The sequence below is a fragment of the Podarcis pityusensis genome (assembly GCF_964106645.2).
Source record: "Podarcis pityusensis genome assembly, chromosome: 17".
Classification (NCBI taxonomy): Eukaryota; Metazoa; Chordata; class Lepidosauria; order Squamata; family Lacertidae; genus Podarcis; species Podarcis pityusensis.
Window position 1 is genome coordinate 27824011 of NC_138042.1, and position 26635 is coordinate 27850645.

A 26635-nucleotide genomic window follows, 5' to 3' on the forward strand; every position below is an offset into this window, starting at 1 on the left:
CGTATAGCAAGAGCTCGAAGACTTCCAAAGTGTGTGTCGCCACAAAGAATACTTCATACTATAAGAACACTCCTGGATAATGTGTCTAATGTTTCTGTTGCTCTAAGGATCCTTCTCACACTTCCAGTGTACATGGCAAGTGGTGAATGCAGTTTCTCAAAGCTCAGACTTAGAAAAACTTACAAATGCTCCACAGTGTTTGCAAAAGAGACTAGTTGGCTTGGCAACCATATCAATTGAACATACCCAAGCATCAACACTTGACCTGAAGGAATTGGTGACAAAATCTGCAAAGGAAAAGGCACTTTTAAGAGACTTAGTATCAATATCAGTGTCAAACTTTATTTCGGTCACAGACCAGCATAATTTAAGAGACTGAAATTGTAACATCACAATTCACAATGTTACTCAAAATGATTTGTGAGTTAACATTCTGTCTTTTATATTTGAGACAGGTAATCAAATATTGTTGCGTTACACATTCTTGCAACTGAAAATAAATTTACAGGTTTCAAGTTTTGTGTTTTTCATCTTTTCTGTAAGACACCTGTTTTTGAAAATCGAAGTTAGCGAATTCTGTGTGTGTGTGTGTGTGTGTGTGTGTGTGTGGGCGAGTAGTTAGCCTTACCTAGGATGTGAAATAGTCTGGCATCAGCACTGGGTGTAGTGGTTAGAGTGTCTGACTAGGACCCCACTCAGCCATGAAGCTCACCGGGCCAGTCACTGCCTCTAAGCCTAGCTGACCTCACAGGGTTGTTTTGGGAATTGAATGATGAGGGAGAGTTCTTTGAAAGCCATTTTGAGTTCCTTGGAGAAAAAGGTGGATTTGAAATGCAATAAAATAAACCAATTCACAAAAGGGGGCTAAAATTATTATTATTAACAGAATGTTATGATTAAAAGTGTTTTAAATATACAAACAAATACATAAATACAGATCTATGAAATTACTTAAAACAACAGAAAATATTTTTGTGCTGCAGGGAGCAAAAATAGCTGGTAGAAATGAGTCTACATTATCCACATAAACATATACTTTGAATTAATAAACTGGGGGGGGGGGTTGATTGAAGGTCCTGGCAGTCCCCTAGAGCTGTTGAAATAATTTTGCATGAATTTCAGATGTATATAGTTCATATAATTGTTTTGAAATAAGCGCCAGGATGCACAGAAAGAAAATGGCTTCCCCTGGGTTGCAAATTCATTGTCATATGCTAATTGTGCCAATGTGCTACCAATTAACCTTTCCTTAATGCTCCCAAGGAAATGAATTACAGCGATGCACATCTTTTAGACTGATTCAAATTTACATTAGTCCTGCAGGAAGCATGGATTGTTAATGATGGCTGCAGAACATGCTGTTCAGTCTTGCACCAACTGTGTATGCATGCGTGTGTATGTAGTGGTAGATCGGTTCTGCCTGACAGCTAAATCCACTTCTCTCTTTTGATTCAGTAATAATAAATGCAATTAAATACTGCATTATATTTACATATAGTGATTCAGACATAAAAAGGGCTCCCTGTGTGTGGGATGCTTTCCCCAGGGAAGTTTGGCTGGTGCCTTCATTATACACTTCAGGCATCAGATGAAAATGTCCTTCCTTAAGCAGTCCTTGGGCTGATTGACTTCTGATGTCATTTTAAATGTGTTGTAGAAAGGGAGATTTTGGGGTTGTCCTTGTTTTTACCTTTATTATGTGTTTTTTATACTGTAGTTTTATGTTGTGAACCGCCCTGAGATCTATGGCTATAGGGTGGTACATAAAATTAAATGATTAAAATACATGTTCAATGATAATCTGTGGATTATCACTGGACATTCATGTGGATATCCTTCCAGGAGGCTTTTTAAGATGCTGTCTAGGTTTGTCATTGCTTTTCTCCCAAGAAGCAGGCATCTTTTAATTTCATGAATGTAGAGGTGCCTATTTGGGCAAAACTTCTGAGGAACACCAGCAAAATAAATGGTTGGTCAATTTCAAAGAGTCACAGAAGGCTCTTCAGTGGGTCCATGCTTAAAATCAGCTCAGTGAAGAAAAATCTGGCACAACTGGAGATGATCTGATGCTGTCAATGTGTGGATAATCTGCCCAACACAATGAGAGTTTTCCCTCAGATTAAATGCAGAGGGAAAGCAAAACTGTGAGGCTCTGAACCTGACTTTCCTGAGAGGTACTTGGAGCTGAAAATGGTAATGTCTGCTTCTTACAAGGCTAGTCCGGCAGTCTGTAGTCCAAGCTGCTGCCTTGGACCAGACTGATGAGCTGAGTCTTCTTCTCTTGAGACAGTGAGTAGAAACATATGAAGCTGCCTTATACTGAATCAAACCATTGGCCCATCTAGCCATTGTTTCCCAAACCTGGGTCTCCAGCTGCTTTTGGATGACAACTCCCATCATCCCTAGGTAGCAGGACCAGTGGTCAGGAATGATGGGAATTGTAGTCCAAAAACAGCTGGAGACCCAAGTTTGGGAAACACTGGCATACACAGATTGATATACTTTATTTGTTGTTGCGACCATCATGGTCATTTCTGTTGGTTTTTCTTTATCTTAAAGTGGTCAATGATGCTATGCAGGAACGGCGTTGGTTAATTGAAGTTCACAGGTGTATGTTTGCAGTTTGACCTACTTAGCTGCACACTTGTGGTCTCTTGACTTCTTGCCTAATTAGAAAAGGGAGTTACTTTCTGCACCGGATGCAGGAAGGGATGTGATAGAATAATTGATTATTTGAAACTGTATTTAAGTTGATCAAATCTTTTGTAAGCTGCTGGTGAGGAGTTATAGCTTGAAGCTTTTGGCTTTTGTTTTTGAAGATAAAACTAAGCAAAGATATTGCAGACATCCTTTTATTTCTACGCTCCAGTTGCTGCGCACACTTTGTGTTGGTGCAAAAGTTCAACAATTACAACCATCACTACAAAAAAATATACATCTTATCCATACTATACAGAATATACCATTAAAAGACAGTGTTAGCCAATTTATACATACATACATACATATTTTAAAATGCAAACCAAAGCACATGAGTTTCTATATTTCATGGATGATCAGATCACTGTGGTCCACCATATTATCCTTGATGAACATTCTTCTCAGTTTTGGGGCAGCAACAGCAAATTTTGCAATGTTGTGTGTCACAAATGTATCAAAGCCAGACAGCAAATATGTGATCTTCACTCGGCAGTCTGCTTCAGTCATCTTACACAACAACACTCTCTGGCAGCAGTTCTCCAGAGTTTCAGACTCCTATCTGGAGATGCCTAAGACTGAACCTGGGACCTTCTGCGTGCAAAGCAGATGTTCTGCCATGCAGCTAGGGTACAGAGCACACAATCCTCTGCTATAGCGAAGAAAGACCACATGGGTCAAAAATGTTCCCTAGAGATAAATTATGAGATGAATTATGGTGCTGGAGGAGACTCTTGAGAGTCCCATGGACTGCAAGAAGAACAAACCTATCCATTCTTAAGGAAATCAGCCCTGAGTGCTCACTGGAAGGACAGATCCTGAAGCTGAGGCTCCAATACTTTGGCCACCTCATGAGAAGAGAAGACTCCCTGGAAAAGACCCTGATGCTGGGAAAGATGGAGGGCACAAGGAGAAGGGGACGACAGAGGACGAGATGGTCGGATAGTGTTCTCGAAGCTACGAACATGAGTTTGACCAAACTGCGGGAGGCAGTGGAGGACAGAAGTGCCTGGCGTGCTCTGGTCCATGGGCATCACGAAGAGTCGGACACGACTAAACGACTAAACAACAACAACAACAAAAGAGATAAAGCTAGAGAAATCCTCAGAGGGATTCCACAGAACCATAACTGGAGGTTGGCCAACACCACAACTTTACTTTAAGCAGAGAGCAAGAGAAAATGAAGAATTTATAACATTTACAAATATTTAACTTATTTCAAAGAGTGCTAAATCTTACCTTTTTAAACCCCGCTCCCTTTGTTCTTAAAATAGTGATCAATATGCTTAAAGCCACCTTTTCATTGGATTTTGATTATAGATTTAATCTGGCAGTATAAAACAAACTAAAAGCAACATGCAATCCACCTTGCGCTTACTGGAACTCGCCATTTCTGCTTAAACATTAAGATAGATTAAATTCCTCCTCTGCAGGAAGCATTCTGCCAATAGTTATTAAGCAACAAAGAGGCAGATTTCGCTTTTGTGTTAGAGTCACATCCAGGCCAATTTGGCTGCCGCAAATTCTAAGGAGAGATTTACTCTCAATATGGGAAACAGCCTGCTGTTTTAATTTGTGATCTAGGTTCTTTTAGTCTTCGCTGCTAGCATTGTAAGAGGCAAACAAATTATTACACTCACACATACAACAAAGCCCAAGAACTCCTTTTTTGCAAAGGGTCTTCGGGAGCAGCTTATTCATGGGAACATCAGAAATGGCCCTACACTATGTCAGATCATTAGTGCAGCTAGCTCATTAGTATATTTTCCCCCAATTTTTTTTATTGATTTTCCAAAATTTATAAACAAACAAACAAACATAAATCCTAACTGTAGTTATTCCACTCTTAATAACATTGTTAAGTGACTTCCTCGAATCCCCCTGGCTGAGTTTCAATGTATATCATTGTAACAGTTTTCCAAAACAAATTTCTCATAAAATTTACTTAATCAATTAACGTCTTTCTTTCTTTTCATTTTAAATTTAAACATATTATTCTATAACATCACATATTTAAATCCTAAGCCTATCTGGTATTTGCAAGTATTTCTATTTACCGTATTTTTCGCTCTATAACACGCACCCAACGCACATAGTTTTTAGAGGAGGAAAACAAGAAAAAAAATATTCTAAACGAAACAGTGGATGTATGATTTTTGTGGTTCATGCTGTGGCCACAGACATGTGATCTGACGGTGAGTTTGGGGTAGCCCGATGCAAAAATCCTGAGGATCCATGTGGATCCATGCTTTGTAGCCACGTTTTTGCACCACTGCGGCCCCAGGCAACAGTGGGTGCGTGATTTTTTTGGTGCAAGCTGTAGCCATGGACATGCTATGTGATCTGATGGTGAATTTGGGGTGACCCAGTGCAAAAATCCTGAGGATCCATGTGGATCCGTGCTTTGTAACCAGGTTCTCTGTCCCTCTCTTCTCCCCACTAAGCGGCTCTTCTTCTGCTTTGCTGTTTCAAAGCAAGCCACGAAGGAGGGAAGGAAGGGGAACCATGGATCCTCTGCTCACGACTGCAGCAGATCCCCCTGCCATCCGTAGGCATTCGCTCCATAACACGCACAGACATTTCCCCTTACTTTCTAGAAGGAAAAAAGTGAGTGTTATGGAGCAAAAAATACGGTAAATTATCTTAGCATATTTAATTAAGCTAGCTCATTAGTATTGCCCACAATGACTGGCAGTGACTGTCCAGGGCTTCAGACAGGGTTCTCTCCCAGCCCAGCTAGATGAAAAGGGCTCTGCCTTAGGTGTTCATATTGTATTGCTATTAAATTCATCTCCAGTTGGGTTTTTTGTGTGTACTGTTTTCTAAACAATATTTAGCTGTTTTTCTTGTATGTTTGTAAAGTGCCTTGAGACTGTTAAGTATAATGGTTTAATTCACACAGAAATGAAAAATGTGTATGTAGGTTTAAAACAGAAAATGGCTGAATGTGTATTGCTAAGATTCGGGTTTTCCCTCAAGAGTTTTTATAAAGGATTCTGCATTCCTTGCAGAGTTAATGATTAACTAACTGACTGTTGTTGTCTGGTAGCTAACATGTGAGGGTTATAAACCTGGGATCATGTGAGAGGCATTGGGTTGGAATCTCAATTTTGAAAGGAGTTGCTTTTGAGTTTGTTTATTTCCCAAACTCAACTGAGTGAAGATGCAAATGGAATTTCTCTCTGGGAGAACAATGCAAGTAAATGGCTCTCCTGAAGGGAGAGCAAACAGTCTGGAGATTGGAAAGCAGGCTGGAGAGATAGAGAGAGAGAGAGACCTTTGCTTATACCGTATTTTTCGCTCTATAAGATGCACCCGACCATAAGACGCACCTAGTTTTAGAGGAGGAGAATAAGGAAAAAAATATTCTCTCCCTCTCTGCGCAGCGCCCCTTCAGCGAAGCAGCAGGAGAAGCGGAGCCCCTTCCATTTTTCCTCCTGCTTCGCTGAAGGGGTGCTGCACAGAGAGGGAAAGCTGTGCAGCACCTCTCCAGCGAAGCTAAGCCAGGAGAGCAAGAGGGATCAGTGTGCACTGACCCCTCTTGCTCTCCTGGCTTTAGGGATAGCTGCCTGAAGCCTCCAGAGTGCAGCAGGAGTGCTCCTGCTGCGCTCCGGAGGCTTCGTGTTGCTTTCACTGAAGCCATGGAGCCTGCATTCGCTCCATAAGACGCACCCTTACTTTTTAGGAGGGGAAAAGTGTGTCTTATAGAGCAAAAAATACGGTAGGTCTGTTTGGATTATTTCATATTTTGTAAAATGCTGAACCTGTGCTGAACAGCACAAGATATTGCATGGATATTTTTGATGTTTTAATTCTGTTTTAAAGAAAGTTCTGCCAGTAAAAGCTTAAATAATATTTCCATGGGTCTGGACTGTTATGTATTCAGTGGTCTGTGTTTGCCTGACCATGAGTCTGGAATAAGGATTCTGAGCACCTGTGTTCTGATTCGATACATGATGTCCAATCACAGAACATTTCAGGATTTGGGCATCTGCCATTAGCCCTTGAACTCTGAGTCATGATTTACAGCTTGGAAGTTTAGACAGCCAATCATGTTGGGAGTGGGAGTGGCCCAGGCTTTCAGGAATGTATATAAGCAGTTGCTTTGCCCCTGTTTCCTAATTATGTAGTTCAATAAAGGTTCCTGCTGTTATCGCTGTGTCTTGCCTCATGGGAACCCACCTACACTTCATGGACAATACTTAATTCCCAAAGGACTCAATTCTTATTCTTCCAGTCGCTTCAAAGTGTGCAATATTTAATATCTGCAACAGAGGCAAAAGCCAAAAGTGATTCATCAATCAATCAATTATTGCTGTTAAAATTATTAATAACAACAATGGTATTAAACAGAAATGTTCCTCTCTCATTTCCAAAGCAACTGGGCCTGACTCTGGGATGTGTTCAGCTGATTTCAGCCCAGGAATAAATGATCATACTATCTATCTACCTAGGGAAAGAGTGGAAGACAAAGGTGCAATGGGAAAGTTAGAATGAATCGGTCAGTTGGCATGCATGGGTTAAGCTAAGTGTAACTACAACAAATGAAAGAGTAGAGAAGGTAAATGAAATCTAAAGCAAATCAGGTTTGGAAACAGTAAGAAGCCAGAGCAAAAAAAGCTATCATTAGAGCACATGCTGGGGACATCTCCTTCAAATAGCCAAACGCAGACTGAAGTCAGCGGGCAGCAGCAGAATCCCCGCTGAAGGAAGATGAGAGCACAGAAATACAGATTAGATGCAACAGCCAGGCCAGAAGCAATAGATGTACATTGCTGGTGGGAATGCTTCAGCTAGAGTTCAGGCTGGTGGGTTACACAAGGCATGCACTGGACTGATATAAAAACCTGGAGGGTTGAGGTGAATGGACTCTACAGAGCCCGCTTTGCAACCAAAAGAGATGAGCGTGAGGAGCTGGAGATTGAAAATCAGCATTCCAAACCTGTTGCTTCCTGGCTAGAGTCTGTATTCTGAAGCTTCAGGGTCCCAGATTTGGCACCGCTTTGTGCTGCTGCCAGATCTGGCCCAAACGAAGGCAGTTGCCTCAGATGGCAGATTTGGAAATGATGACAAATGGCCATTTAACTTGTTGTTTGCTGCTGGCAGGGTTGCACTGTTTGGATTTCCCATCTCAGACATCAAAATGGGCTGGCCCTGGTTTCCACCAGCTCTTAAGCCAGATTCTTCCCACGTCTCATTTTATTTTGTGGTTTCCTTTAGCGTTCCAAAGTTCAGCAGCTGTTCAAGAAAGCTAGCCTAGGGTTTCCTCTGAGCCTACGAGGCACCACAAACTGAATGGGTCTGTGTCACAACAATGGATTATTTTCATCCAGGGATGGGAAGCTGTGGTCCTCCAGGTGTTCTTGGAATCCAGCTCCCATCATCCCTGATCCCTGGCCATGCTGGATGGACTGATGAGACTTGCAGTCCAACAAATGTCTGAGGATCACAGCTTCCCATCCCCTGACCACAATTCCTGATCAGTGGCTACTAGCCACAATGCCTGTGATCTTCTTCCACCTCTTAATACCAGTTTCTTGGAATCACAAGTGGGGAGAGTGCTCTTGCATTTGAGTTTTTATTGTGGACTTCCCATAGGCATCTAGTTGGCCAATGTGAGAACAGGTTGACTAGAATCATAGAATCATAGAGTTGGAAGAGACCACAAGGGCCATCGAGTCCAACCCCCTGCCAAGCAGGAAACACCATCAGAGCACTCCTGACATATGGTTGTCAAGCCTCTGCTTAAAGACCTCCAAAGAAGGAGACTCCACCTCACTCCTTGGCAGCAAATTCCACTGTCGAACAGCTCTTACTGTCAGGAGGTTCTTCCTAATGTTTAGGTGGAATCTTCTTTCTTGTAGTTTGGATCCATTGCTCTGTGTCCGCTTCTCTGGAGCAGCAGAAAACAACCTTTCTCCCTCCTCTATGTGACATCCTTTTATATATTTGAACATGGCTATCATATCACCCCTTAACCTCCTCTTCTCCAGGCTAAACATGCCCAGCTCCTTTAGCCGTTCCTCATAAGGCATCGTTTCCAGGCCTTTGACTATTTTGGTTGCCCTCCTCTGGACACGTTCCAGTTTGTCAGTGTCCTTCTTGAACTGTGGTGCCCAGAACTGGACACAGTACTCCAGGTGAGGTCTGACCAGAGCAGAATACAGTGGCACTATTACTTCCCTTGATCTAGATGCTATACTCCTATTGATGCAGCCCAGAATTGCATTGGCTTTTTTAGCTGCCGCGTCACACTGTTGGCTCATGTCAAGTTTGTGGTCAACCAAGACTCCTAGATCCTTTTCACATGTACTGCTCTCAAGCCAGGTGTCCCCCATCTTGTATTTGTACCTCTCATTTTTTTTGCCCAAGTGCAATACTTTACATTTCTCCCTGTTAAAATTCATCTTGTTTGTTTTGGCCCAGTTCTCTAATCTGTCAAGGTCGTTTTGAAGTATGATCCTGTCCTCTGGGGTGTTAGCCACCCCTCCCAGTTTGGTGTCATCTGCAAATTTGATCAGGATGCCCTTGACTCCATCATCCAAGTCGTTGATAAAGATGTTGAATAAGACCGGGCCCAAGACAGAACCCTGTGGCACCCCACTAGTCACTGTTCTCCAGGGTGACTAGATGGGCCCTGGGCAGAGCAGTTCACAGTGCTATATTATTCTATAAAAAGAGGTGCCGGAACTCACCATGAACTCACCCTTGGTCTCTTATAATGGCAATGGTGCCCACCTGAGAGGTACCGGAACTAAGTTCAGGCTGGAAAAAACGACCTGACTCTTCATATGTTCTTATAGATCTCAACCCCTGCACACCCTCCAACATTTCTCTGATGAAAATAGGGATGCTCTATTTAATAATAATAATAATAATAATAATAATAATAATAATATCCCACCCATTTGACTGGGTTGCCCCAGCCACTCTGAGCGGCTTCCAACATATAAAAAAAACCATAATAAAACATTAAACATTTAAAAAAACTTCCCTATACACACGGCTGCCTTCAGATGTCTTCTGAAGGCTGTACAGTGGCACCTCGGGTTACATACGCTTCAGGTTACATACACTTCAGGTTACAGACTCCTATAACCCAGAAATAGTACCTCGGGTTAAGAACTTTGCTTCAGGATGAGAAGAGAAATCGTGCAGGGGGTGCAGCAGCAGCGGCAGCAGCAGGAGGCCCCATTAGCTAAAGTGGTGCTTCAAGTTAAGAACAGTTTCAGGTTAAGAACAGACATCCAGAATGAATTTAGTTCTTAACCCGAGGTACCACTGTATATTTACTTATCTCCTTGGCTTGGGGGTCGCATAGCTCCATACCACCCAACATTTATCTGATGAAAATATGGATGTCCTACCATACCCTCCAGCATTTCTCCATTGAAAATAGGGACGTCCTAAGGAAAAGCGGGACATTCCAGGATCATATCAGAAACCAGGGTGGCTTCTATAAATCCAAGACTGTCCCTGGAAAATAGGGACACTTGGAAGGTCTGCCCCTAGATTGCAAAACCCATCAGAAGGAGCTCTTCAAATCACTCCACCTTCACATGTTTGTGTGGGTGGCACAGTGAGATTCAACAAAACACAGTAAGCTGTTTCCCCACAAATGTAACATTCTCAAGGGGCCAGAAGTGAATTCCCTCAAACTGCCAGGGAGGTCAACAGAATCCACCCTTCTGCGTAGAGTTCTAGGATGGCATTGAAAATTAGGCTGCTGCTAAAGCCACAGAGGCACAGGCCCATCTGTAATATGACACAAACAGCATAACAACCACGACTCTGAACGATTTAAAGCAGCTTCCATGAAGCAGCTGTGACATATAGGCTGGCCCTGAGCAATGAGATTAGAAATGGGATGTTGTACATTTGAAACCTGCCTTTATGAAGCAAGCCCCTAGAGGCACATCAAATTTGATAGTGTGTAAATCAAATTTAATGCTAGGAGCATTTGTTTATGCTTCCAGGAGGACCCTGCCTGTCTGATGGCAAAGGCTGGAGTATCCTTTTATATTTACTTGTTTTTTGCATGTCGAGTTTCCTCTCCAAGACTTTCTGCCCACTGTATTTTCCTCTATCTATAATATAAAAAATTAAAAGAACAACAAAACAGTTAATATATTTACTCATTAGTTACTCTTGTATCCCATTTTTTCTCCTGAAGATCTCACTGCCAATTGTCCCTATTTTCCAGGGACAGTCCTGGATTTAAAGAAGCTGTCCTAGTCAGTTTCTGATTTGATCCTGTAATATCCCACTTTTCCTTAGGACGTCTTTATTTTCATTGGGGAAATGTTGAAGTATATGGAATTATGTGACCCCCTGAGCCAAGGAGATAAGTAACTATACAACCCTTAGAAGACATCTGAATGTAGCCCTGTATAGTTTTATTATGCTTTTAGATACAGTGGTACCTTGGTTCTCGAATTTAATCCATTCTGGGAGTCCATTCAACTCCCGAAATAGTTTGAAAACCAAGGCATGGCTTCCGACTGGCTGCAGGAGCTTCCTGCACTCAATCAGAAGCCGTGGAAGCCATGTTGGATGTTCAGCTTCCGAAAAACATTCACAAACCGGAACACTCACTTCCAGTTTGTGGGACATTCGGGGGCCGATTTGTTTGGGAGCCAAGCCGTTCGACTACCAAGGTACCACTGTATGTTGGAAGCCACACAAAGTGAGCAGGGAATAATGATAATAATAATAATAATAATAATAATAATAATAATAATAATAATGGAATAGGACATCCCTATTTTCATTGGAGAAATGTCGGAGGGTATGCATTGCTGCTTGCATATAGTTTCCAGGAATCTCCCTCTAATTTGAGCACCTCCCCCAAACCTATTTAGAACAGCTTCACGTGTTTGAAGTATATTCTATGAATTTGTCAGTTATAGTTATTCTGCTCTTCTATTCTTTATGGTGACTGATGCACGTCTTCGCTGGGGAGTTTCTTTACAGAGAATGTGGTTGGCGTGAAATGGATGTTTATCCTTCTAATCAGGGCAAAATAAATCTGAATGCTGTTTTGTGCTTCTTCTGTCTCTTGAATCTAGCTGTTTCTGAATGCCAAGTGCAGAGGCCCATTAATTGTATAATTAGAAATTGCAGTTCCAGTTATTAGTAGTAGAGCTAGAGTGCAGGTCAGTGTTGAATAAAAATAATTACTTCATGTTTTCATGACTCTGGGGAATATATTACAGAGCATGCAGAACGTCAGTAAAATGCCAGCAACAGTATTAGATTTGGCACAGCCTTAGGGCAGATGGAGAGGTTCCAACATCTGGGAGACAGGGAGCTAGTAAGAAAGGGGTGGCTAATGAATGAGATGCCAGGGCAAGGAGAAAGGGAATAGACTGCCCAGTATTCTTCTCATTCATACCTAGCAACATAGAATTGTAGAATTGGAAGAGACCCTGAAGATCATATTGTCCAACCCCCTGCTATGCAGGAACATGCAGTTGTCTAATATGGGGATTGAACCTGCAACCTTGGTGCTATCAACACCACACTCTAACCAGTGGAGCTATCCATTTATAGCTTCAAACAGATGTGCTCTTGCATGCCAGGACCTTGTGACCCTACAGTTCCCTAAAGGGTGAATAACCAGGCAAGACAAAAGCATATGGTTAGAGATAAGGTAATGAATGAGATGCCAGTGGAAAGGAGAAAGTGAATAGCCTGTCCTGCGTTCTTCTCATTCACACCTAGCAATGTTCTACAGATTAAAACAGATGTGCTCTCATAGCACTCCTGTTTTCATATTGAGGATGGTTTCTAACAGGGTGGGTTACAAAATCAAAGCACAAATACAAAAGTGACGTACATTTTTGGATAATATACATTTAGAAATGTACACATTAAGATTAAATGGATATGTAAATATATAATTTGTGATATAATGCATATTTTAAAACTTATTTTTGCATTTTTAAAAACAAAATTTGCAGATTAATGAGGAATCAGGGCAGAGTGAGCATACTTGCAAAACTGGCATGATCAGAAATTGGCCGTTCTGCTGGCCTCTTTCAGAAATCAAGTCCCACCATCTGCAATCAAGTTTTCTCCCAGGGAATTATGCATAGTCTGCAATCCAATCTTTTCTTCTTTTTGCCACAGGTCTAGCCCAGCATTTAAAACTTCAGGCATCACTTTGAACCTTTCAATTTTACTCACCTTTCTATGAATCCTTTCAGTTTTCAGATTGAATCCATTTGATGGTCACGGTCACCTCTTCCTGGATGGTTTTATATTGCTGTGACAACTTCAAAATCAAATCTGCCTTTTTCCTCTATTAGATTTGATACGCCCTTCTGTGCAATCTGTCCAGTCTTTAATTTCTCCTTGAGTGTTTACCGTCGACCTTCTCAATGCTACTCTCCCCCAATATCCAATAACAGTGGGCAATATTAAGCCAGGTAACATTACTGAAGCATCCCTGTACTTTCCGTAGGCATGACTAGGGAATAACAGTTATTTTTTTGCAAAGATTTTAATGTCAGTCACCAGTGCACACCGTTGCTTCACCATTTATGTTAAATCTCTGATCTTTGCTTGGCATTAAGGGAAAATCGGCTTTTAATAACAAGCCTCCAGGTTTGCATGAAAAAGAATACATTCTCCTTTGCAAGCAGCTTAAAATCTCCACTGATTAAACAGCCCATAATCTATTCAGTCCATTTCACATAAGGACTTTCCAAAAGAAGATTGCCGAATAATTTGCCTCACTTTTTGCTCAGCTTTGCTTAAGACAAAATAAGTGGTAAATCATGGAAATTATTAACCTACAGTGGTACCTTGGTTCTCAAACTTAATCCGTTCCAGAAGTCCGTTCCAAAACCAAAGCGTTCCAAAACCAAGGTGCAATTTCCCATACAAAGTATGCAAAATGGATTAATCCGTTCCAGACTTTAAAAAACAACCCCTAAAGCAGCAATTTAACATGAATTTTACTATCTAATGAGACCATTGATGCATAAAATGAAAGCAATAAACAATGTACTGCAGTCACACAATCAGTCTATCAGTAGCTGAACTGGGTTCCACACAGTCACACAAAAAAGCCACAAAAACAAAACAAAAAAGCCGCAAAAACAAAAACGCTAAATAAATAGCAAAAACAGACAGACCTCAGTGTAGCACTCATAACAGAAGTGTGGCACTCAAATCGGAAGCGTCACACTCAAAACAAGCACATTAAAAAAGTCCGCAAACTGGAACACTTACCTCCGGGTTTGCAGTGTTTGGGTTCCAAGGTGTTTGAGTACCAAGGTGTTTGAGAACCAAAGTACCACTGTAGTGGAATGTGACACATTGTCATGGTTACACCCATTGCTTTTCCTGGTGAAGAGATGGCCCTCTGTGAGTTATATGGTCAGGCATGGTGCCCCATTAGGAATCATAGATTTTTAAAGGTGCTTCAATGAGCAGAGGTGGGAACAGCATCATTGGCAGAGGATGAGGATGACACTGGGGAATAGAGCGACTTTCCTTCTCTTTCCATGGTTCATTTTGCATATCATAAATCCCTTCATATGCTACATGAGCTATATCATTCAGTATTCCATTATTACATCCATCAAAACTTATTTACACTGTTGAATTTATCTTAATGTTGCCAATGTTTTCAAGTGTACACAGTTCCCCCCCCATATATTCAATAAACATTTTCCAATCTTCTCTAAATGTATGTTCTTCTTGTTCTCTATAAGCTGCACATATTCTTTCAGCTTAAGTTGCCGTTCTTCTTCAGTTGAGACCTCGCTCCTTTTCCATTTTGGGTCTAACAAATCACGGGCCACAGTAGTGGCATGCATAAATAGTCTTTTTTTCTCATTCTCCAGCCACACACACAAGAGCTATTATCGCACTTCAACAGGTTTGCAACAGGGCTAATGAGGGGTGTGGCCAGGAATAAGTCTTGAGGATCTAATGGAGAGGCCTAACATCTTGAGACTTTAACATACCAAAGCTGATGAGAATTGCAGTCTAAAACTTCTGGACACTACACTGGGGAAAGCTGATACAGGAGGAGAACGGAGGGGGATGCATTTTTCAACGTTTATGAGAGAAAATTAGCAATTTAATATCTTTTCCAATAATTGAAACAGGAAAGGAAAATGAGTTGTACGGTAATAGACTATGACCTTCACCTGAATGGGTCAGATCTTCAAAAGACCCAATGTGTACCCAGGGAAACTTACATGAATGAATGCTCCTTTATAGAAAAGTAAGAAATAAATCCCAGAATGCAGGACAGGGGAAAAAAAATGATGTCAGAGAGAAAAGTTTGAGCCTAGTTTTCTTCCCAACATGCTAAGGTGTTTGTGTGTGTGTGTGTGTGTGTGTGTAGGAATGTATTTATAGAGAGAAGTGATGCATCAGGTGAGACTATTCTGCAGTCTGAGGCAGCCCAGTCCATACACAAGTTTATCATATGCTGTTTGTAGGAACTATCAAGGACCATATTAGCTGGGAGTCCTGGAAGACCTTCTCCCTGCCTTTTAGGCCTTTTTCCATAGGGAGGGTGGAGCTCTGACTGACTCTAGCTACAAATGTGGAGGCTGTTGAATAGACTCTTGGGCTTGAGTGCAGGAGTTTGGGGAGGGGGCATTGCTACTGTTTTTTTTATATCTTTCTTTTAGATTCTGTTGTGATTTATGTGGAAATTGTGTAGCCTGGTTATGTGTTTTTTAATCATATGTTTTTTGTTCTTGACTACTTTTGTTATGTTGTACTTCTGTATTTTTTCATGTTGTAAGCAACCTTGTTGCAAGAGGACCAGGTAGGGAGAAAAGCAAAGAGCCCTCCCAAGAGAAGCCCAATTGCTCAGGCACATAAAAAGACTGGGAACCTGATCAGTCTCTTGGGCAGCTAGGGGAACAAGGCCTATTGGAAGGCATCCAAACCTTCCTTGAATGAGCCAATGGTGTTCCTGTGCCCAGTGGTGAGAAAGGGATTATTATTATTCTTTAAAAGGACAACCCTCAAAGATCAAGGGTGTTGCTACATAGACCTTCCCATCATCCCTCCTTGAGTTCAGTATCAATGGCATGTTTCAGAAAATTCAGAAGGCAGAATTGATGATAAACATTTTATCGGACCCAATTTACTAGTGTGCAAAAATGCCTGTAGCAGGATCAAGTGTGCTTACAAATGTACATAGTAGTGAAAATAACTTGCAAAAATGCAAAATTGCTTTCAAAAATGTGAATGTTAGGCAAAATTGCCTCATCTTATATTGAAAGCAACGGGCACGACTAATATGCTTTTTTTTTGGAAGACCTTTCTTAAAAATAAATAAATGCAAACTCATGCAGTAGTATGAGGGACTAGATTTCAGAAGGGAAAAGAAAGAAATTGAAATTGGCAGATTCACCCATCTCTAGCTGCATGGCAATTCCACACTAAACACCTACTGTGGAAGCAGTTCTAGTGTTATTTAAAAAAATGAAGAAAAGGGGCAGTTTGAGGAACGGGGAATTTATAGTTGTGGATATCATTGTGTGCGTGCGTGTGAGTGCTTAACTCTTTCCCATTCATAGCTTATCTGCCCCAAATCACCGCCCACAGCTAGGTTCCAAATATGAGTTGGCTAGCAGTCTCACTGGATTCATTTCATTTATTTTAATTTCTAAATTCCTTGTGTGTGTAATGCTACCAACTAACACATCTTGCCAATCTTGTTCTCTTACACGATGAAGAGAATCGTTTCCCAAGCCAGATTTTATTCCAAATTTCCTGTTTAATTGCCTTTATAAATGCTGGCTCACTGATACGTGCCTATATAAATAAAAGAAATTGTTGCTTTATATTTTTGCGAGAATCTGAAATATTATGTATTCAAAAGCAGTCAAGCTCCTCTCACTTTCATTTAATATATGATTATCTTTAATATCATTGTAGCTACAAGTGTTACATCCAGTACATATTTTCAGATCCTGTTTGTTCTTTTATTTTGTTGGAATCAGTGAGTTGTGCATTGTACATATTACCAAATAATGGATTAAATCAAAAATAAGTTTTGCTTTTTTAAAAAACCACACAAATCAGCAGGAGGGGTGAGAACAGAATTCTTCTCAATCTCCCCTATGCTCTGTAGCCCTATTTCGGCACTGAATGCCATATATATTTGATCTGTTTGAATCACATTCTGTCAAAGCCCTTCCGATATAAAGCTGATTTTTAATGGTTAGTCTTTGGCTGTGTACACACTATACTTTTAAAGCACATTTAAAGTACACCCCATGCCAACCCTGCTCAAAGAATTCTGGGCAATGTAGCTGGTTAAGAGTTGCTGGGAAGTGTAGTTCTGTGGGGGGTAAACTACAGGGCCCAGAATTCTTTGAGCGAAAGAATGTGCTTTGAATGTGTTTTAAAGGCATAGTATGTATGTAGCCACTATCTCTCAACCAAACTTACCTCACAATGTTGTTGTAGGAACAAAATGCTGGTGGGTGGATTTTGGAAAGAACCACCAAGGAGAGGATGTTAATGTGCAGCTAAACAGTGCTTTTTTTCTGGGGATATTACGCAGTTCCAGGACGTTTTTTCCCCTAGAAGGCACTGCTGATAAATAAATAAAATGATGTAATAAAGGAAGTGTATTGATAAGATTTGAAGTGACCAAAAACTGTCTATTGTAACCCTATTGTAGGTTGATGCACACACCCACACCCACACACACCCCAATGCAAATTATTATTATTTGTTATTTATTAAATTTGTATACAGTGGTACCTCAGGTTACACACACTTCAGGTTACATGAGCAACCCATACTCATTACACATATGCTTCAGGTTACAGACTCCACTAACCCAGAAATAGTGCTTCAGGTTAAGAACTTCGCTTCAGGATGAGAACAGAAATCATGCTCCAGCGGCGCAGCAGCAGCAGGAGGCCACATTAGCTAAAGTGGTGCTTCAGGTTAAGAACAGTTTCAGGTTAAGTATGGACCTCCAGAACGAATCAAGTACTTAACCTGAGGTACCACTGTACTGCCCTTCACACATAGATCTCAGGGTGTAGAAATTAGGCTACAGAGTACAGAGAAGTATGGCTAGCATTAGATCAAGCATTGGGACCAATTCATTTTTCCAGTTCAGGCTGCAGAGCTCAGGCACTGTGGGCTGGCAACTCCACTCTGGGTCTCAGTTTAGGTGTGACCATTCACAGTATTGTACTGTCCTTGACGCCAGCGGAGCTCATTCACTGCTGATAAGTCACTGTGATAGACAAAGTACTAGAGCACCGTTCTAGATCTTAGTTCCAATTCCCCAAAGCAATTTTGTTTATTTCCTCATGATTCAGGTCAAGCACCAGGAAGTAATGCACACTCTTAATTCCAAAGCAATCCCCTCCACTCTGTTATGAAACCTTTGCATCCCGACTTCAAAAACGCTACAGGCCTAATGCTCAGATTCAAACATATATTCCAGGAAGCGTTTCTCTTCATCCATGTGTTTTTCAGTGCCCTGTTTATCAGAAGACACTCCTCCCAAGTCTATTATTTATGAACTATTTAATCGGTTTCGAGCTTGCATAAGTACCCACTAGGGACCTACAGATGATGCAGTAAAGATTAGTAATCATAATCGCTCAGGGTAGCCATGCGGCTGTGCTTGACCTTTCGATTTTTACAGCAGAGACACTGCGCTGCAGTATCTATGCAGCATTTCGTCAGAGATGGGGATTCTAAGAGAAGCCTTTCTGAATTCAAACCCTCCCCAAAATATCCCTCATGACGGTACTTTGTGAGGGAAAACGTACAGAGAGGAGAATTCTGCTGCCTTCAGAACCCATAAGCAGTGCACTATCGAGGCATTGAGAGCCAGTTCACACATTACACAAAAATAATTTGATTTATTTACCTTTGTTTACAGTACTCTGACTGGTTCACACATGCATGTTAACTGTCTGGTGACTGGGAGCAGCCGCTGTGACCATATAACCTACATTGGCTCCTGGTACATTTCTGAGCACAATTCAACACATCGGTGCTGACCTGTAAAGCCCTAAGTGGCTTCAGCACTGCATATCTGAAGGAGCTTCTCCACCCCCATCGCTCAGCCCAGACACTTAGGTCCTCCGAGGGTCTTCTGGCAGTTACAGGGAACCAGGCAGATGGCCTTCTTGGCAGTGACGCCCTCCCTGTGGAATGCCCTCCCATCAGATGTCAAGGAGATAAGTAACTATACAACCTTTAGAAGACATCTGAAGGCAGCCCTGTTTAGGGAAGTTTTTATGTTTGATATTTTATTGTGCTTTTAATATTCTGTTGGAAGCTACCCAGAGTGGCTGGGGCAACCCAATCAGATGGGCAGCATATTATTATTATTATTATTATTATTATTATTATTATTATTAGCTACTACATGATTCTAAATGACATAATCTGCTGACTGGCAGGTGTGAATGGGTTAACACAGACAAAATGTTCATATGTACTCATCTATGGCCATACTGCCCTGAATATACTCAATCTCGTGTTATCTCAGAAGCTAAGCAGGGTCAGGCACATCATGGCAAAGCACAATGCTATTCTGTGGAGTAAGTTTATACGTTTCCTTGGAAATTCCTCCATTTGAGAGGATAGGTGAGCGTCACCTGTAGCATCAGTGCAATCAGAAGATGTACGAGTCAGCACTGAAAATCAAAATCATTAAGTATTAACCTGTAGGTGGGAAACAGCCCCAAATCTGTGAACACGGACTGTTTATTCACAGCTGCCATCAGCCTGACTTTAATTACACAAGATAAACAGGCAGATTTGAGCTAGCCAGAATTTTAATCCCAGCAGCCACTTTGAAGACATGAAATAATCATGAGTGAAAGGACGAATTTTAATGTTAGACTTCCACTACATTTCCCAGCCAGAGTTCTGATTTCCTCTTGGCCGATCTGAGGCACAAGGTTCTGTCAATGGATGTGCAAGGAAAGCAATTTAGGCAATCTCTTTCAGGCAAACACAATTTCAATATCTTTCTAGCCAAAATTTACTGTCAGCTTGTAAGACAGGCATAGTTCCATGGAAAATATCTCAACCTTTGCCTATAACCTTTGCATACAACTGAATTAATCTGAAAGCATCACAGCTTCTGCAACATTAGGACAACAACAACTATCATAAAAACACAGGGAGCAATCCTGGTGGGAATTTGATTTTGACACAACTTTATAATCTGGAGTGGAAGAGGATGGGGTGTGGTGATGTCTCCAAATCTCTGGTTGTTTGATGAAATGTTTTCTGGATTACCTATTTTAAAGGATTTACTGGAGGAAAACATTCACATGTGCACACACCATATTGCAAAATCCATTTCTTTCCTTTAGTCTCCTAACTAATGAAACTAAACTCTGGAGTTCAAAGTATGTTTTTCATAAACTCCTTTTAAATACTGACACCCCCTGCCCCCCAAAAAAGCCCATTTGAGTGACTGCTGGGTCTGCTTTATGCTACCCCTGGCAAAATAATGATGCCTTAGAACTTGAATTGCTTTTTAAATGGTACTGAAGGTTAATTTAAACCATTCAAATAATCTAACTCAGGATTTGCATAGGTTTACCTTTAATTAAAGCTCTTCTCTCAGAGCCATTTGAAGAGAAAAGGATGGGTAGTGATGTCAGCTTAATTATTAAATAGTCCCAAATAGATCATGCATGTGACCTAATTAGAGCTTATCTTCAGTCATGTCTGGAGGTGATGTGAATCCTTTAAAATGCCTCCTCTATTACATCTTATCTTGACATTTATATGAAAATTAGCTCAGGGAAGGTTGCCAGTAATAACTTCTTAATCCCTTTCTAGGGTGATATGGAGATAACATATTGTTACGAAGGCTGTGCACCACCCCCGATCTCTTCATGCAGTAGCAAAATTCCAGGAGATTCCAGGCGCTCCCCCAGTGTTGTGTATCCATTGGGGAAATATAGCGTCTTTAAGGAATATGGTTTATTTTACACAGATTTACACCTGGAGTCTTCAGTGGTTGCAGAACATTATACCGGAGGAGTGTCTCTCATTGCCCCTCTCATGTTGTTGTTTAGTGGTTTAGTCATGTTCGACTCTTCGTGACCCCATGGACCAGAGCACGCCAGGCACTCCTGTCTTCGCCCCTCTCATAGCTTCAGCAAAGCAGCTGTCAGTCACGACTCCTGGTCTCTCCAAAGCAGCAGTCAATCATGACTCCTTGTCTCTCAGTGCAGCCTTCTCCAGCCAGCCCCAACTTCTTCCTTCTTGTTCCCAGTACACCTTTAGACTTTAAAAAAAATAAAAAAAAATTAATGACACATATTGCTGTGACATCATGCCCTCCATCACCTTGGCAACCTCCCAAATCTTCTGTCTGGCCACTTCTTGGAGCGGATGTGTGTATGTGTAGAATTTTGGCTTCAGATTATGAGAGTGTGACCAGTTTGGTGGATTTAGGGGAGTGCAACCGGTGCAGTCGCACTGGAGGCAGAGCCTTGAAGGTGCTGCAGGGGACACCACAACTATTATTTAGAGGTGGGAGGGTGGATTTTAGCGTCACATAGGGCGCTGCTGAAATTTGAGACCCCGAAGTCCACCACGGACAGCTTTTTGCATTGCTAAAACTCAACTAAAACTATATGGCAGGCATAACATCTCCCACTCAAAGCTGAAGGAAGCAAAATGTGTGTTGCAGTCCTTTCTCATGCATATTCATGCAGAAGGAAGTCTCTGAATTCAGTGTGACTTACCCTTAAGAAAGTGTGTACAACATTGCATCATTAGGCTCTGTTTCCAAGCAATACAAATTCAATTAATGTTCAGTGAGTGGCCAACTATACACTTGATCTGAGCCTCAGTTGCCTCCCAGCAAGTATAATTACCATTCTAATTATACTTTTTTTTTTTTTTTTTTTAAAGGATAACATGGGTAAGTGGAGAACACTTTTGGCTGAACCAGTGCGACTACTATGGAGGAACTGCAGAACTGCAGGCAAGCCCTAAAGGTTGCACAGTTATTTTTCATTAACTTTAATGAACTTTGGATTAGTCCTCAGTTGCCGCGCTCATGCAAATCAATTAACTTGCCACGCAAAGAATGAGCATTGTTGCCAACTCCTGTGGCATCTTTGAGAAGCTTACTACCCTTTTGAGGCTCTTCTCAGAATTGAGTCTGGCTTACACTTGTTTTCCAACTTGCTCTTTTGTTTCCGTTTCAGAGCCAGGAGTGTTGGTGAGAGGACGAATCTGAGACCATTCTACCCTAGGGACTCAGAGTCTGAGAAGTTCATTGATATTATACAGAGAGGATTGATGGGCAGTTGTGTGAGAGAATGCCCTCTGCAGTAGAAAATAAATCAATCTATTTATAAAATTGTCGATTAATAAGCTTAGAATGGTAAGCGGATGAAAGCTAGTGGTTTGGAAACAGATGAAAATCTTTCTCTGCGTTTAAATGAGATTCCCACCAGAGGTCGAGTCTCTCTTTCTCTTTCTCTCACTCTTACCCATCCCCACACCAGGATATGTGATTGGGCCACCAGAGAAAGATCTTTCACATCACTTTATATCCCCCTCAAAATGCAATGTTTCTTCCTGGAGTGAGTTTACAGATTCAACTTTATGAACTAGCCCCTAGGCTGGATCTACACTGGCCTGTTTAATGTTATTTTCCCCATTAGAACAATATTAGATATGTTGTTCTAATACATCACAGGGCATGCTTGTGAATTAAATCATTTGTTACCTGTGTTTTTTTTTGGTTTTTTTTTGGTCCTACGTAAGTAATAGTTGGCCATGCCATTTTCCAAAACTCTGTTTCTTTCCCTGCTGGTGGTTGTTGATCGCTTTGCTCCACTCTCTGGTGCCACATTTGATTTCTCCTTCCCTCCCACTGTGTCCTTTGTTACCTGTGCTCCTCGAATATCATTGGAGGGGTGCAGATAACAAAGGACCCGGAAGGAGGGAGAAATAAGATGTGAAGTCTGAATGCAGTAAAAAAGGTAAAATGCTACAAGGGGGCATATGAGCAGTGTTTCACTGATATAGCAGCAGAAAACAATGAAAAACAATGAAAAAAGCGATAAAAAAGACAAGGTAATAACACATTGTAGAGTAAAAAGTGGGATGCCTTGAGTCCATCTACGTTATGAAAATCATTCCTTAACCCTTCCATAATGTTAAAAACCATGAGTGTAGATTCGCCCCTAGTTAGATTAGAATGATGCAGAATGGTAGTTTTCACATGATCAGCCCATTACACTGAAGATGGCTCATACTGATAAAGACAGTGTGCACATGATAAGAAAGTTCTACACATGATAGCTGTTCTGTGCTGGTTAGCTGCTTCACACCAAGGTGAAGAACCATCATTTGCTATCATCCACCAAAAAAGACCAACCATTACAAGATCAATATTGCAACACAAACAATGGGGAATCATTGTTTTGAATACAACTGCATGGTTTTGAATACGACAAGTTAACTTCGGACTTGAAAAGGCACTGGAATGCGTTCTTTGTATTCTAACCATTTCTTTTTCCTAGCTTCATGTTGCTTCTACTTACATCAGAGCTTGAGTTTTCTTTCCAGTGCAAGCTGCTGAATTTAGGTTTCAAACTGCAGTGCAGCATAATTGCATGTATGCCATGGTTCATTAAGCATTGAACTTGACTAATCAAAAATTGATTTGGAAGGATGTGATCAATATAAGAGTCACTTATTCAAAGCCATATGCATGAAGGATTTGATTGGATTGCTTACAAAGCGAGGACTATTAATGAACAACGAGTCATAGCCGTCACCACTCTAGTGCCTTCAAGGGTCCTGAGTGGACTTAATTGTACATATAGAAAACTGTACTTTACTTCTTAAATCAGGAATGGGGAACCATTTTCAGACTGAAGGCTGGATTCTCATCAGGGCCAGATTTAGGTTTGATGAGGCCCTAAGCTACTGAAGCTAATGGGGGCCTTTATATGTCCAGCTGTCCTTTGTCAACAACAAATTGTCTCCATTTTTTGTGTTGAATATATGCTATATGGTAATTTATGGACCTAATAGGTATCTAAAGCCATTTGCACATGTTGCCATGCAACCAGTCCATGCCGAATGTAGGAACCCTATATATAGAAATGAGCAAACCAGTGATATTTTAGGGAGCAGGCTAGCAGGCGGGGCCCATTACTTACATCATAGGAGCCTACACAACACAAAACACTGTTGCTGTATGTAGGTTTTATTTTATTTGGTTTTTTTCTTATATTTTGGAAATGTACATTCAGGTTTTTTTCCTTTTAATGTTTTGGGTGCCCCCAAGAGAGTGGGGTGTCAGTGGTGGGTAGGGCCAGATACAAAAGCGAATGAAGTTATTGAGTTGCAAATCTCCATTTTGAAGGGAGTTGCCTTTAAGTCTTTTCTGCCAAACTCAATGGAGTGAAGATGTAAAAGAAGATTTCCAGAAGGGAGAGTGAGCAGCCTAGAAGCTGGAAAGCAGACTGGAATGGGGGAGAGACACATTTGGAGTTTTAGAATCTTTTTCTAATAATCAGAGCCTGTGCTGGACTACACAAGATATTATCTGGGTGTTCATTTACTGTTCTGCTTTTGTATTTTAAAAGAGTTCTGCACATAAACTTTGAATAATATTTTTATGGGCCTTGAAAGTGTTTTCTTCTGAAAATATGTCAGTTCATCTGCTTCCACTCGCTTCAAACTGTGCAATATTTAATATCTGCAACAACATGCCTTGTCTCCCCTTTAATTTGATTTTAAGCAGCACTAGGCAGCTGGGCGTAGCTGGGAATTGGACTCCAACAATATCTGGAGTGCCACATGTTGCCCCCATCCCTTCTCTACTAAGATTTTTTCTTCCTTCATAGGCTTTCAGTTTCATAAAATAATGCATGAATGTGCATTTGTAGATCATGTGATAGCCAAGAAGTTTCATCTTAACTGCCATGGTCCAGCAGTTGGAAGAAGGAAAGGGATGAGCTGCACTCCAGCTTTACCCATCTGCTAGAGCTTCAGCAACCCTGCAGACTCTCTCCTCATACCTTTCCTGGTAGTAGAACATCTATCTCCATTTCCAGGTCCCAGTGACTGGAGGGAAAGAAAAGATTAGCCTGGGCTTTGCTCACCTGCCAGAGTTTCAACAGCTGTCCTTATGCTGCCTGCCATGCCATTTCCCCAACAGAATTTCCTCTTTGTTGAATGCCAGGGCCCAGTAGCTCTCTGCATATAGAGACCCTGTTGAAGGTAAACGATAGCAAATGAACCTGGCTGCAGAATCATTCTAAGAAGCAACACACAGCAAATATGAACTGAGCATCAGAGGAAAGTCCATGTATTTTCTCACTGCAGAAACGTTTATTCTGTGTGGTTTAATTTTTTGCTTTTCGTTTTGCTGAATTAATACAAAACACCAAAAATTAACACAGAACAGTGTAACTGTTCTGGGTTGACATGGGGTTATGAATGAGACAGTTGTGCAGGAGGGCTGGTGGCCTTGCCGTAGGATGAAACAACTGGAAGTTAACTCCTATCTCTTTTGTTTCAGTAGGCACTTCTGTGTTTTCATTCTTCAGCATATAAGTTAAATAAGCAGGGAGACAATATACAGCCTTGTTGTACTCCTTTCCCAATTTTGACCCAATCAGGTGTTCCATATCCATATCCAGTCACAGTGTTATAACACATTTTAAATGCTGCACTTTTTTTTTTACTAATGTAGCTGTGTCCTCAGCCTGTTGCATGTTCAAACCTGGCTGGTCTTGCTTGATGGAGGAAAAAAGTTCAGTCACTATCAAGTTTTGCCCAGTTCAATCTTGCCCATTTGCATGATGACACATCACGTAAAATAGTTTAGTGTAAAATTATGATACATATGTAAGTAAAAAAGAAATAAACAATACGAGATAATTGAATAGAGCCATAACCAACCCTGTTTCTTTAAGCAGTTAAACCACACACTTTAATTCCTCTGTAAAAGTAAAGTGTTGCCACTTAACAGGGCATATATTGCATTGTGTACACGTCTCGGCAGACCTGGAGCCTAGATGCCAATTTGGAGACATACAGTGACTGCCAAAGGTATTTCAAGATATTGACTGGAGAGGTGGGGAGAGCAATAAAGCACAGCCTCCTGACAGGCCTTTGTTTGCAGCCGTGTCATCAAATGCCCTTTGGATTGCTAATGCCAAAAACAAACAAATCACCCGCTTAAGTAGGGTTCAGTGTGCAGAGCTCTGCCAAAACACCATTATTTAAAGATGTTAGTGGGAGGCATAGCTTCTTACTCAGGCATGAAATTGAAATGAGCCTTTGAAACGGGAGAGTTAAGCATGCACTGTTAAATAGCCGACTTTATGCATGAACATGTTAGGAAGGTTTGATACCTCTCCTTAGAACAGTGCAGGCCAGATTGAGCCAGTCTCACAAGGAAAGGCCATGGTCTTGAATGGAAAAAGCCATGATGATAAGGACCCTCCAAGTTTCCTTATTTTCCATCGACAGTCCCGGAATCACAGAAGCTGTCCTGGTTACTAATTTGATCATAGAATGTCCCGCTTTTTCTTAGGATGTCCCTATTTTCACCAGAGAAATGTTGAAGGCCATGGAGTTATGCAACCCCTGAGCCAAAGAGATAAGTAACTATACAACCTTTAGAAGACATCTGAAGGAAGCCTTTTATAGGGAAGTTTTTTTAATGTTTAATGTTTCATTATGTTTTTATATGTGCTGCAAGTTGCCCAGAGTTGCTGGGGCAAGCAAGTCAGATGGGGGGGAGAGTATATTATTATTATTATTATTATTATTATTATTATTGAATAGGATGTCCCTATTTTCATCAGAGAAATGTAGGAGGGTATGGGATGTTGGAGTGTATCTGACATCACCTGGACGGCTACTGGTTCCCCATCACTGGCATATGGGGATCCTCATAGAACACCTGTGT